Genomic DNA, 15,000 nt, shown 5'->3' with positions numbered 1-15,000 from the left:
ACTGCACTGAAGACTGCAGGGTTCATTCTGGGGACTTTGCCAAAGGCTACCACACACACAAAAGAAAGAGAGTATAACACACTCTACATAACACCCCCTCCCACACACACACACACACACACACACACACACACACACACACACACAAATATACATGATTTAAATACTTTATTTGCTTTCACACAGAAGAGGTCCAACACAATCACTTGAATGCAAAGACACATATGCACACACTCTTTCAAACATAACACACATTAGCTTCTCTTTCTCTCCATTCTCCACTAACACACACACACACACACACACACACACACACACACACACACAAACACACAACAAACATCTAAGAGGACATAACAGATTCACACCGTCCAATTCCCACCCACTGGTCTGACATTTTCAAGAACACAATAATTTGAGCTTATTATCCGTGTAATATGTGTGTGTATGTGTATGTGTGTGTGTGTCTGTGCAACTGTGAAACCGTGTCTTAAATAACCATTACATTCATATCTTACACACACCACTCCCACCCACACACATCCACCCACCCCCACACACAAACACACGCCTATCCATCAAGACATATGCTTAAACTAATGAACAAAGTCTCAAGCAAACACACACACACACACACACACACACACACACACAGACAAGCATCCATCAACAGGTCTTCATAAGCGAAGAGGCGTCCAGATCCACACAGGCTCATCAGACAGCGCTGGTATCTGTCAGCGTCCGGCTGCGTAACTAGCGTGGGCGGCACAGACGTCGGCCGAGATACTGACGTTGTGGCCGTCGCCCGGGATACTGACATCGTGGATGTCGCCCGGGATACTGACGTCGCCCGGGATACTGACGTCGCGGACGTCGCCCGGGATACTGACGTCGCGGACGTTGCCCGGGATACTGACGTCGCGGACGTTGCCCGGGATACGCCCGCGGAGAGCAGCCAAGAAACTTTCCCTCACTTTCACTCTGACAAATTGAGCAAGATGCTGAAATTAGGGTGGGGGTTGCCGCCGGCGACGTAATGTAGATCATCTATTTTCTCAGTCCCTCTTCCTTTTTTTCTCCCTCTTTCCGGAGCAATCCGCCCTCCATCTGGGAGATGTTCAAGGGCGTAGCGGCACAACGCTCCAGTCTCAAGAGGCCGATACAGGATCAGCCCTGCTCTTAAAACGATACGTGCGTGGAAACTGTAGCCCTGGTCCTAGATCTGATGGAGAACCTCTGACCTCATGACCTTTGGAGAAGCTCAGCAAGTGCAGAAGCAGACAGCAGGTTGTCACAGCCGAGGTTCAGAGATTAGTGTCTTCACTAATCTGTAGACACACAGAATTTCATCCCGCAGGCCACGCAGAGGTGATGTAACGTGTACCGATGGAGCCGAGGCTCGAAACATCTTCAGGATTATAGTACAGGCGAATGAGCTGCTGTTTTAATTAAAATAAAAAACAAATATCCTATATTCCTTAAAAATGTTAATTCTATGTCTCTTGAATTGTAAGATATTTGAACTTATATACTTGTTGACTTATAGCGTGCTACACTATGTGTAGTAGAGTGGATGTGTACTACACTATGTGTAGTAAGGTGGATGTGTAATACACCATGTGCAGTAAGGTGGATGTGTACTACACTATGTGCAGTAAGGTGGATGTGTACTACACCATGTGCAGTAAGGTGGATGTGTACTACACTATGTGCAGTAAGGTGGATGTGTACTACACCATGTGCAGTAGGGTGGATGTGTACTACACCATGTGCAGTAGGGTGGATGTGTACTACACCATGTGCAGTAAGGTGGATGTGTACTACACTATGTGCAGTAAGGTGGATGTGTACTACACCATGTGCAGTAGGGTGGATGTGTACTACACCATGTGCAGTAGGGTGGATGTGTACTACACCATGTGCAGTAGGGTGGATGTGTACTACACTATGTGCAGTAAGGTGGATGTGTACTACACTATGTGCAGTAAGGTGGATGTGTACTACACTATGTGCAGTAAGGTATATGCTTACTGTACCGCGGAGCCAAAGGCAACATTCTGCCCCGACCGAAGACCAGAGATGCAGTGAAAATGTGCCCTTTAAAGTAAACCTCGCTCCGATCAGGGAAGGGACCACACACCAGAGCCGCTATCTTCGGCTTCCATATCCACGACTCACGGTTAAAGGTCCGGTTAAAGGACTGGACTGACGTTGGCACACTCCGTGTGAGGGTCGGTCCACCGCGCTCCAAATTCAGATCCCAGAACGCCAAGATAATGTTCTAATTATACCGCTTGAAATTCAAGAGAAATCCAGACGTCACATTCCGGAAGAGTTCTAGAGTTCTAGAGTGTGCAGTTTCTCAGAGCCCCCTTTTTCCACCCGGAGCCTTATTCGCTCCTTACTCCAGGGCGGCGCACTCCTCCCTTACATCCCTCGATCCGTCTAGCCCTCCATTCATCCGTCTCTCCATCATTATGCTAAAGGAGTGTTATTAAAATCCACTTAACGGCGCTCACAGCACCGGGCGATGGAAAGTATGCAGTAGGCCAGCAGGCCCCGGGAAGTCTGACCTTCACATCTGCTTTGAATCTGTTTAAAAACACACTGCCCACGTTTACTCAATCACTTCACTTGTCTTACACACTCCGATTAGCTGGGGGGGGGGGTGTGGTACAGACAGACAGACCAAGAGCAAGACAGCAAGAGAAAAGTGAAAGGATAGAAAAGATGTATGTCTGTATGTGTGTGTGTGTGTGTGTGTGTGTGTGTGTGTGTGTGTGTATGTGTGTGTGTGTGTGTGTGTGTGATTGCTTGTGCTGTGCAGGCAGAGAGATATATGTGCTGTTTAAATAAGCCGTATAATCTGCTACACCAGGAATGTGTCAGATGGCTTTGAGGTTTTATCCAGAGGCACGCGACCTCTTGACACAATCATTCACACACACATGTAAACATAGAGATACATACTATACCGCATGCTAGTACCAAACTAGCATACACTGCTACTCCTGAGAGTTCGCCGACCACACTAAGTGTACTGAAGGTAATCTGGCGCCAGTATTAACAGGACAAGGTTAAAAATCAATGATGCAAATACGTCACATCCAAAACGAGCCTTAAGTCAACCTACTCCATACTCCATTCTCCATACTGCATTGTAGGCCATGCGATCAATACTATGCCACAACCTTCCAAATGCAAAACCGCCATTCTTCTTGTGTTCAATGTAGTACTAAAATGTGGTCACCAAAACTGCGGAGGAATTTCTGCCGCACATATGACATCATCAACATGCATCCAACATCAGCCACTCAAAGTCGAGACGGAAAAATGACATATGCCACTAACACATAATAAACTGATGGGGACATACCAGTCGTTTAGGCCCAAAGCATACAAACAGAGAGCTGGAAGTCATGAACAATGGACAGACGCGCAAAATAACGAAAGAAAACGGAAATCAGAAAGAGGAACCGCAGCACTTTGGATGACATCCTTTCCTTCCTCGTTCGTTTTGGCTTCATGCTTCCACTGGCATTGTGACATCACCATGATGTCACAAAACACTCCGTCATGCAGGTCATTCATCCATCAAGCAGGAACCAGCAATACAAGTTACAGCATTCATGCACACGGTACCTTAACTGACAGAGCAAAATGGGTTCTTTTTGAATAATTTATAATGGGAATCTTTAAAATCTGCCAATTTTAAACACTTCATAAACGCTCTGTTAATAAAGGCACCAAAGGAACTGTTTTTAAATCAAAGATGTGACTTACAAGATTTCGTCATTCTGGAACTCCAGCACTCCGTGGCTGTCTTCAAAGTCCTCGCCGCTCCCCTTTGCTGTCCCCTCGATGGTCTTGTAGGGCACCCTGACAACACCACGAGCTCCTGATGTCCGAAGCACCTTCACCTCCATCACGCCCACGCTCTCGCTGACATGGATCACGGGCTCTTCGAACGTGAAGATCCCAGCATGGTCATCATCGAAGATAGTGACAGTCGCAGTGGAAGGCAAGCCGAGAGTCGCGATTGTTTCCACGTGATTGGCTTCCGCAGTCTCGGGCTCCGCCCCTTCATGAAGGACACGGACGTTGCTGAGGTGGATGTGGAAGTTCTCGTCCTCCTCAAAGATGTCGTCATCGATGATCCCGACACGAATCTCCTTTTGCACCTCGCCCGCCTTGAACACGACAGTGCCTTCCGTGAACTCGTAGTCCGAGCCGGCGTTAGCTGTGCCGTCTTCGGTGCGGAATTCCACGGACACCATCTGGTTGAGGTCGCCACCACGCCTGACCACATTCACTGCCACGGTACCACAGTTTTCCAGGCACTGGTATGAACCAGGGTCAAAGTAGATCTTGGAGATGGGGTCATTTTCACCCACGTCACTGCGTACCTCATGCATGCTCACTGCCTTTCGTGCCTGGTCTGCAGCGTGTTTCTTCAGGATGTTCCCAGCACCGGTCATCAGCCTTGTAGCCTGGCACCGGTAGAAGGCACGACTCTTCTGCTGCTGACTGAGCACCTGGTAGTTCGCCAGCTCGATCAAGTGTTCCACCTCTTTGTCCGGATGCTTCTGTTTCAGCTCCTTCAAGATCTTTGCCATGTCACGCCTGGCTTCTTCCTCGTCCAGGTCCTTCTCATCCAGGTCCAGCGTCAGGGTCCCGTCCAGAAAGTCCACAGCATGGGAGTTCAGCATCTTTCCGTCCATCTCGATGTCCACCTTGGGCGGGAGTGGGCGGTCACCCTCGGTCTCGATGATCATACCACGCTGCTTCCCAGCCCGGTAGCGCTTGTACACATACTTGTAAAAGAGGAGACGGCGATCTGCGATCCAGGCAAAGACCACGCAGATGGGGAAGAAGAAGAGGGTGAGGAGACCTTCCCACACCTGGACGACACCAGGGGAGATGACAGCCAGGATCAGGTAGAGCCACAGGTAAGCGAAGATGCTCCAGGCAGCGGTGACGAAGAAGACGCGCAGGTGCTTGACCTTGCGATGTTCCCCATCGGGCACCACATAAACGCAAAGGCCGATAATCACAAACATGTTGAAGGCGGCACTGCCCACGATGGTGGAGGGCCCGAGGTCACCGGCGTTGAAGTTGTGCCCACACACCTCAATGACAGACAGCAGAATTTCTGGGGCGGAGGAACCCAGGGCCATGAGGGTGAGATTGGACACCGTTTCATTCCAGATACGTACGGTGGTGGTGGTTGTCTCCCCGTTTGGCTTCTTGATAGTGATCTCTTTCTCTTGGGAGGTGATGACCTCGATTGACGCCATGAAACGATCTGCGATGATTGAGACTCCCAGGAACATGTAAACCAGTGCCACAAAGTAAACCGTGGCACGTGCCACCTTGTCCCCGAACGAGGGGTTCTGGGGTTCCCACACTGGGAGAATAACACCCGAGGAGCATCCATTGGAACCCCCACAGTTCTTCGACTTGTTGGCAGAGATGGTATGGTCCAGGCTGTGGTCTGGCACGTTCTCTGCCGTTACCTGATGGACGTTGCTCAGCAGTATCGCTGTAACCACCAGACAGTGAAGCCCCACTGAGAGGAGTGAAGGAATCTCTGAATGCCTCATCGTTCGGTGACGGATGACAGATGAACTGTCAGATGATTCAGAAACCTGAGGAACGAGAGAGGAAAGAGCAGGGTCATGAACAAAGAGCAATAGTGGGACATCTCTCAGCAAGGCATTCCTGTAGTGTTGCACTATTAGAGATGAGATACTCTAATAGAGACTATTAGTATGTTATTACTTTATTGCTTTTCCAGGCTAACATGGTGACTTGGTCTCCTACAAACTGGACAGGCTGTAAAAATGTTGGCGATGGGATATTTGTGAATGAATGAGTATGTCATTGATGTCAACAGCATTCTTCCAAAGCCTATGTTATGTGTCAATATTACAGGCACTAGTCCATATGTAGTTTGCTTTGGAATAATGCGCACATACATACAGGCGAACACACACACACACACACACACACACACACACACACACACAAACGCGCGCGCGCGGGCGCACACCCAAACGCACGCACGCACATGCACGCAAGCACGCACACAAACACTTTCCACCTCTAGCCATTTGAACATGATCCATTTATCATTTGAATATCATCCAATATAACACAGTCTAAGATACTTTAATCTCCCTATATGGGCTCGTTTGTCTCGTAACAAACCAAATCTCGCCATTCCCATATTTAAAGTGAAATTGACTACAACATACTTATAACGGTTCAATAACATTTTGCGCAGATGTTACACAGATGCCGCGCTGATGAAGGACCCCCGTGCGAAACGTCCTGGCTCTCTGCAAACCTTGTGTACACACTGCAATTTTTTTATTACCTCTTAATGTTTTATCACGGTACACTACAGTTACGAAATAAATGAAAAAAAACTAAGAATGCACTTTATCCAATAAGATAACATTCCCGAGAACACCGGCGTTACTGTGCATCTCGTTATGACATTCAAGTGCGGGTGCGCATCCCAGCCCGTGCATCGTTCTCCTTTAAATCACTTTAATGTTCAACCTGACTGGATGTGATATCCCTGGAGTCAAGACAATGCGGCGGCCGAAGGTGCCCCCCCAACTCCCGTTTTTATTGCCCAGTGCAGCCACGCACCCGCTGGACACCTCCACCTCCTGCACGCGCGTCTTTCCTGCGGTGATTAAGGAGCGCGTGGGCTCGTCTCGCGCCTCCACTACACACGTTCAGCACAACTTTCACGTGCACGCAGACGCGAGGAGCGGACGCACACGTGCGGCGGAGGTATGGACGGACTAACCGGCACCGGTGGCTCGGTACCGCCGCCACTGCCCGTTCACGCCGGACGGACGAGCCAGCCACTCTTACCGCAGTCGTTAGTCACACCGGACGGGCGCGAGACAGTGACACCGCTCGCGCCTCTAACGCAAAGTGTCCCGTGCAGATCGCAGTTCGGCAACGTGTTCAACTCCCTGATAGTCCATTAACCCGAACCTTAAAAACATTTGCATGAACAGAGTACAGAATCTACGTTGTGAGTAAGATTGCAAACCCAGTGAAACGATCGGTCGTACAGAATGAAGCGTCCACCAGCAACGCGCTCGTACCGAACCCGCCGAACCGCGTCTGGAGTAACGCGCTGGACTCCGTCAATAGTGGGTTTACCTGGGCTGAGCCGCGACCCTTGGGCAGGAGAGGTCAGGGAAGGTGGCTGGAAACGTGTTGATAGAGAGCGCGTCGGAACCCGTCCGTATCCAATCTCGCATGCGTCTGGGTTTATATACGCGATGACGGAGAGATAGTGACCCACACCACCATTAAACTCGCTCCTCGATTCCCATGCACTCGCTTTTCCGAGACCGACCCGCAGCGATCAGATGGCCGATGCTTCTTCAGCAAATCTGCGACTCGGAGAAGAGAAACGTGCGGGCCAGTTCTTCCTCATTCTTCTCGTCCGTCTCCCTCCCTCACTGGTGTGTGTGGATGTGTGAGCGAGCCGGGAGCCTCGCGCTCGCAGTGGAACTCGCGCGCAGACGGAACGCGGGGCTGCTCTTGCAACAGGGGAATCGGGGGAAGTCTCTCTCTCTCTCTCTTTCTCTCTCACTCTCTCTCTCTTTCTCTCTCGCTCTCTCTCTCTTTCTCTCTCGCTCTCTCTCTCTCTCTCTCTCTCTCATGCGCAGCTGTCTCCCTCTCGAGCAGCCCTCTTGCCAGGATTTGATTAGCACAGAGCCCGCGAGGTGAGACAATGCGCCGTGGCACTGTGCCAGAACAGAGCCCCCAGCAGACAGGACCCTCCCGCGTGCCACCCCCCCCCCCCCCCCCCCGTCGACCTTGCTCTTGTAGTGAAAATGCACTCAGAATCTAATTATTATCGAAAGACTTCCCTAAAACAAAATCTTGACACAGTTTTCTCTCTTACGGTAATAATGCCCATTGTTCGTACTTAAAGTACCAAGTACCAAAATTCCAAGTAATAAAGGATATACTAAAAAATAAGGATATATACGAAGAATAAAGGATAAACTGAAAATAAATAAATATAAATCTATTTGTTTGTATATGCCTTCCTCTCTATCTCTCACTCACTCTCTCTCTCACACGTACTCAGAAGAAAAGGTTTAATCAATACATGAAACTAAATCTTCACATATGAACATAAGCTTCTTGGCAAACACACACACACACACACACACACACACACACACACACACACACACACACACACACACACACACACACACACACACACACACACACACACACTGTGGGATACTGGAATCAATAGGTGTAACCATAACCACTACTCATACTTTACTGCACTGCATGGCATTAAAATTACACAGATGTTTTTAGCTTAGCATAGCCAGTAACACGATTGTTCACCTCTCTATACCTTTCATATAATTTCACTGATGTACGATATGTATTTATTTGTTTGTTTTGGCCATGTGAATAGCATCGGAAGCCGTTGTGATGGCTGCCCTGGGAACCCACATGATAAGGGCCGTGTTGGAAACACCACCTCAGCCCTGTCCACGAGTCTCAGTAAGACAAATGATTTATGTTTCATGCGGAGAAGACCTCAGAGTGCCTTTGTCTTTTAGCTTGGATCTTTTTCTCCGTTGCTGGGTATACTGTGAAAGTCCACTGTTGCCACATAGTAGAGTGGTGTCACTGCGTATGAAGTCATGCTGGCTTGTGTATGTCACGACGTGTGAGTGCAATTGTTTGTTAGTGTTTGTATGTGAGATCACAATAAGGACTGATCACAACTTTGCACTCTCCTTCTGATTGTTCCAGCTTGATGTTTCTAGAGTTAAAGCACAGCTGATGACCCTTACAATATCCAAGTCCTATTCAGTACTCCCGAGTTCCCTTATGTATCTGAACAGTGCACGGTATCTTGTAATATAGCATCCCAACTGCCAGAGAAACTGGTTTTTAAGGCCTGTTTTGAGATCTTATAGAAGGTCTCAGCCACTTGTACACTGAGTCAGATGTTTTGCAGGGGAAGATGAGCAGAAACACAAAGCCAAACGTGAATAAAGGCCTTTAACGTATTACCCAGAACCACCTGAAGAGCACCAGAGAGGAACCATGAGGGCATAAGAGAGAAAACCAGTGCCACAGATCAGAGTCCAGTATCTGGTCACTGTTGAGGAGGAGAAATTACAGAAACAGAGTTTTGGTCATGGCATGAACAGGAACAGGAAGAGAATCTTCTGGAAGAGATGGTGCTTCATGGCATGTTCAGACAAAGGAAGTGACTCAGAGATTTATTACACTTGAGTTAACAGAGTTCTGAAGAACTGCTTGTTCATATAGCTGGGTAAAGAAGAACTAATCATTCCGAAATTCCTGATAATTCAAAAACGTTCACCAACCTTCCTCACAGCCATACTTGGAGAAACATGTTTCACGGGACCTGGTATAGCTGGGGAATCACTGCTGGAAAATCACAGCGGGAAACACTAGTCCTGTCAGGCAATGCAAAAGGAAAAGGCCACGAAGACATTTTCTTTTTATGCCCTAAAATCGGACAACTATAACACCAAAACCACGTGGTGGCTGAGGGAACAGATCGAAGACGTTTCTGACATCGTACAAAGACGGCAGGAACAGCATCGGTGAGTTGGCCAGGTAGCGTGAGGGAGGCGAGCTACGGCAAAGGGAAGTGTCGGAATTCAAGAGCTCCGCTAGCCAATCAGGAAGGAGATGATGATGATGATGATAATACTTTATTATCAGATCAGATATGAAATTTGTCTTGCATACAAACAGTAGCTCCATTAACACATTAGCATCACAACACATAGGACACGAACATTGTACAGTACGTACACGATTTACTCATATTTTAACACCTTTTAAAGTTATAGATTAAGTTCTTTCTTTAAATTAAGGATTGACTGATGTACAGTTGCAGACCAAAGTTAATGAATCAGTCCAAGGTCTCTCCCTCTTCCCCTCTGGATGACGTCTGTGAAAGGACGTCTGTGAAATTCCTTAAGTGGATTCAGCCCGTGTAGACAACATGCTGGAGATAACTGGTCCTCTATGAGCAGTGTGTTTTTTGGTATGTCAAGGTTGATGTAGGCTGTTTGTATGAGCTGCATATGGTAGTTGTGCAGTGTGTAGAGCAGGTCAAATGAGGGGCGAGTCATCTGATCCGCTCATAGCAGCCATTTCTCTCAGACTGCAGTCAGCTGCAGACTGCTGTTCATCAGGTAGAGTGCCTCCCGTACAGCTGAGATGTCGCACCAGTGTTTGTCAAATCTGTGACCAGGGACCCCCCCAGGGTCCACATTTGTTATCTAACCAGCGTCTCTCTGCACCTTAACGAGAAATCTTTTTTTTTTTTTTTTGTCATAGCCTAGTTACGTCGGGAGTGGAGACGGAGCACAAACGTGACCTTGGCGGAGGTCGCAGAGGCGGGGCTGGCAAACGCTCATCTGTACTATGAATGGGGGAGATATGGCTGGATAACTTATCTGCCCTCATCTACAAACCGTTTCCAGCCTTTCAGATTCCTCCAGTCGAGCGACGTCTACACATTAGACGTCTTCGTTCTGAGCGAAGAGGACCCAAATTAAAAAGGCAAGATCTTGAACGTTTTTATATGTCGTTGACACAGACGAGGTTATGGAACAGTTGTCCTGTTTGTGTGCAAAACAACCCAGGAGCCGTGGAGCTGTGGGCATACACAGGCTCGCCTGGAAGACACAGGATCGCCTGTAAGGCACAGGCTCACCTGTAAGGCACAGGCTCACCTGTAAGGCACAGGATCGCCTGGAAGGCACAGGATCACCTGGAAGGCACAGGATCACCTGTAAGGCACAGGCTCACCTGTAAGGCACAGGCTCACCTGTAAGGCACAGGCCGTGTGTTTGGTGCAAGCTGAGAGCAGTAATACATTGCCAGAGAGATGAGTGAGATGCTGACACAGGCAAGCCTATGTCTTGGGAAGGGTGGTGACGTTAGGTTCTGTATGGCCTCTCAAGAGCTGCACAGTCACCCAGTGCCACAAATGAAGGAAATCTTGGAATCACTGCATGGAACAGCCTTGTTCAGCACACAGGATCGCTATAGCAACTAATGGCAATTTGGACTGGCGCCTGAATGTAAGCCAAAAACAGCGTTTTCCACCTGTCAACGACAGCAGATGTTTATGGTTTTCCCATTTGGACGTAAAAACACCAGCGTTTCCTTCCAGAGCCCCACAGGGAAGGACCTGGCCGACCACAGAGGAAAAGTCGTGTTTTGTGTACTTAAATGACATCACAGTGCAGTTTTGCCCTGTGCACGATTTGCTGTATCTCCACAGACTCATCCAGTGATACAGAACGCTGAGCTAACGTGGAGTCTCCAGAAGCACAAGGTTGTGGAAGGTCTTGTAAGGTCATGTAAGGTCATGCCAAATTACACCAATGTCATCGCACCTCCATCTGCACCTTCAACAACACACATGCGTACGGCCTTCTTGACTGAACGAAGTTTTTATGATTAACTGAAATTCACTTTGCTAGCTTTTCACTTTGAAAGGATTTGTTACAGTTCCAGTTCCACTTTGGGTTTTGCGCTCTCAAAATGTTAACCAGTGCTACGGCAACGTTCGTGAGCCAGAGGTTACAACCAAGAGCTTAGCAAGCTCCCAATCAACTGTAAATGATAATATCTTCCTTCCTCATAGGTTTTCCTTACACAGCATTACTTCATGCCAGCTTTAGAATGAAAATTCTAATTAGATATTGATAGAACTGCACAGATAGCAATACTGGTGATTCATAAAAAGACAAGCCAATCAGTACTGCTGTCTGTGTAACAGCAAGCAGGTGGCCATTATGTCATGTAACTGAAGATGACACTCGTTGAGAGAAACACGGAAATAAATTATTGGAGCCAGTGATGCCACGATCCAGTGAGCAAGTGTGTTTCATTAAAGCTTCCTCAACGCTAAATAACTATAGTGAAAAATGAAATTAACGTTCTTTCATTAACTTCTTATAGAGGTACATAGATGCCCGGTACAAGCCAGCAAAAGAAAATCCTTGGACACTGCAAGTGTTATTAATGTCAGTGGAAAAAATATTTATCAATTATTGATCCTGATCCTCCCTGACACTCACTGAAGTGTGCTAAAGTGTGAGCATCTTGCATTGTGATTTTATTGAAAGTACGAAACTCACTGATATCTGATTTGGTGTTCATTGTGCCTCCTGAGTGCTGTATTGGACTTACGTTCCAGCGGTATTACTTGGACATAATGAGCTGTGACGGTACAACTGGCCATCCGGTTTCAGCTAGAAGGTCATTTTCTTTCACTTCATCTAATATCCAGGGGAAGGAGACCAGGCACGGTGTGAGCCTCATCTGAACTTCACCCAAAACTCCCACTTTATTTAGAACTTGGTCAGGATAGAAGCCGTCCAGGACCCTACGACCCACATGGCCTGAAGCATGTGAGAATTGATCCTGAAGATCCAAAGCAATCTGCAGTTTAAGGATCTTCCTAATTGACCATAGCTGATCCAATTTAGCTACTAATTTACCAAGCCCATCACAGATTGGTTGAATTGTGTTAGAGCAGGAAAACCGCATGTCTGTATTATCGTGGCCTTAAAGGATTGCGTCCTCTTTCTAAACATGCATATTAAAATAATGTGCTAATCTGATATGCTAATCAATATTGTTGACATGTTAATGATTCACACACACACACGCACGCACACACGCACACAGATACACACACACACACACACACACACACACACACACACACACACACACACACACAGATACAGATAAAGACAGAGAGAGTACTGTTACACCAAAGCTGGAACAGAATCGTGTTCTGTTTTTTGTTTGTTTATTCCCCCTCTAGCGCCGCTCTGTTGGTGAGTAGTATGTTGCAATAAAGTGTAAGAGTCAGTAGTGGGTCATCTGCAGAGAGACTGTGGAGCTGAAGGGAAGTGGAGTTGCTCTCGTCTTGATCTGCTGCATTTGTGAGTGACCTGCAATCACTTTAATCTGTGGTAATCTGGTTATGCCAGTGTGTGTGTGTCACCGAAACCCTCAGCTCTTATTTCATTTAGAGGACAGAAGGAGTGATATTGACCTGAACTCTCACCCCATGCACACACACATTCAGAGACAAAAACAAACAAAAAAAAACTTTCCATGGAAAGCTTTCTCCCTGAAAATGGTGAATCAGCTGATTTAAAACACACACACACACACACACGTAAAGAAGCAGAAGAAACATCTAATCCACTGAAAGTGAAATACAGACTTCCACTTTTGTTTTGTGTGAAGACTAAAATAGGGCAAGGTTAGAAATGGAAGTCGGTGTTACCTCTACTACAGTCAACCGGTGATTAATTCAGTGTCACTTGTGAATTTGACGTCATGCCCTTCGTGTTCTAAAACAACACGTTTGTTTTAGCTCTTTCAGCCGGCTCAGGTTCTAAAGTAGGGGACTTCTCAAGTTCTAAAGTTGGTCTTTAAAAAAAAAAATCTTTCCCTAAAAAATATTTTTTGAGTTATTGTCTGGATCTGAGAGAGAGAAAATGCAGCCACAGCTGAATTTTGCTCAGGTGTGGTACAGAGTGGCCTAGATCTCACCGCATTTCACCAGGGGGATTTATATCTATGTTATCAGATACACACACACACACACACACACACACACACACACACACACACACACACTCATCTTATATTCTTATATAATAACAATTTAAAATATTTTAAGAAATCACATGGTTACTCAATGCAGCTAAATAAAACTGAAATTGGGATCACGTTATGACACTATTCCCTTCTGGAGTTTCAGCAATATTCATGTAAGAAAAAGTTCCACATTAAATGGGTACAAGAATCTTACTTTGAAGCTTGTTTCATGTGTCAAATTCAGAATACTAATTAATTTCCTAGCAAATCTGAGGGCAAAATACAACTGGAAAATACATTTGCCATGAATATATAATTGGAAATGATCTCCAGACTGTAGAATTGATCTCCAGACTGTGGAAATGATCCCCAGATTGTTAAGGTGATCTCCAGACTGTATAAATGATCTCCAGACTGTAGAATTGATCTCCAGACTGTGGAAATGATCCCCAGATTGTTGACGTGATCTCCAGCCTGTAGAAATGGTATCTAGACTATTAACAATACAGATTTGCAAATTTTACCAATGTGGAACAAATTTAAACATGATTTGTGTCTGCACTTTTTTCAAGTCTTGAAAACTTTGACATGTCTGAGAGCATCATGACATCATTGGTAAATGTGGGCTTGGCCAACAGCCCTGCAATGTCTCTGAGACATCAGACGCAATAAGAGGAACTTTCTCAGTCCAGCTCTCTCTCTCTCTCTCTCTCTCTCTCTCTCTCTCTCTCTCTCTCTCTCTCTCTCTCTCTGCTGTCTCTCTCCCCTCTCAGTCTCTCAGCAACAAACACACACACTAATACACACGTACTCACTTTCTCTGCAACAGACAAACACACTAATACACACATGAACTCACTCTTTCTCTGTAAGATTAGCTTCTCTGTTTTCTGATGTTATTTATTTACCAATAGGCAAATTTGATAAACTTTGTTTGAATGCAGATAAAAACCAAAACTCAGGGAGGAACTGCACGAATGCATGCGAACACACACACACACACACACACACACACACACACACACACACACACACACACACACACACACACACACACACACACACACACACACACACACAGACACACACACACACACACACAGACACACACACACACACAGACACACACACACACACACACAGACACACACACACACACACACACACACACACACACACACACACACACACACACACACACACACACACACACACACACACAATTATTTATGTCCTATGCAAAAAGTAGTTCCCAGCCCATTCTGTCTTCTGCAAGGTCTGTCAATACAGAGGATTAAAAAGAGCCTC

The 15,000-nt window shown here is 46.6% G+C and overlaps 1 pseudogene; it reads right to left on the bottom strand.

The window, feature by feature from the left end:
• Window positions 1-3,779: 3,779 nt before the first annotated feature.
• LOC143505573 (sodium/calcium exchanger 1 pseudogene) lies at window positions 3,780-7,620 on the bottom strand (annotated as a pseudogene).
• Between the last annotated feature and the right edge of the window lie 7,380 nt (window positions 7,621-15,000).

Source organism: Brachyhypopomus gauderio, unplaced genomic scaffold, assembly GCF_052324685.1.
Source record: "Brachyhypopomus gauderio isolate BG-103 unplaced genomic scaffold, BGAUD_0.2 sc380, whole genome shotgun sequence".
In the NCBI taxonomy this organism is placed as follows: domain Eukaryota; kingdom Metazoa; phylum Chordata; class Actinopteri; order Gymnotiformes; family Hypopomidae; genus Brachyhypopomus; species Brachyhypopomus gauderio.
The sequence above is the reverse complement of the archived record's forward strand: the minus strand, read 5'-3'. Positions and strand labels throughout refer to the sequence as shown.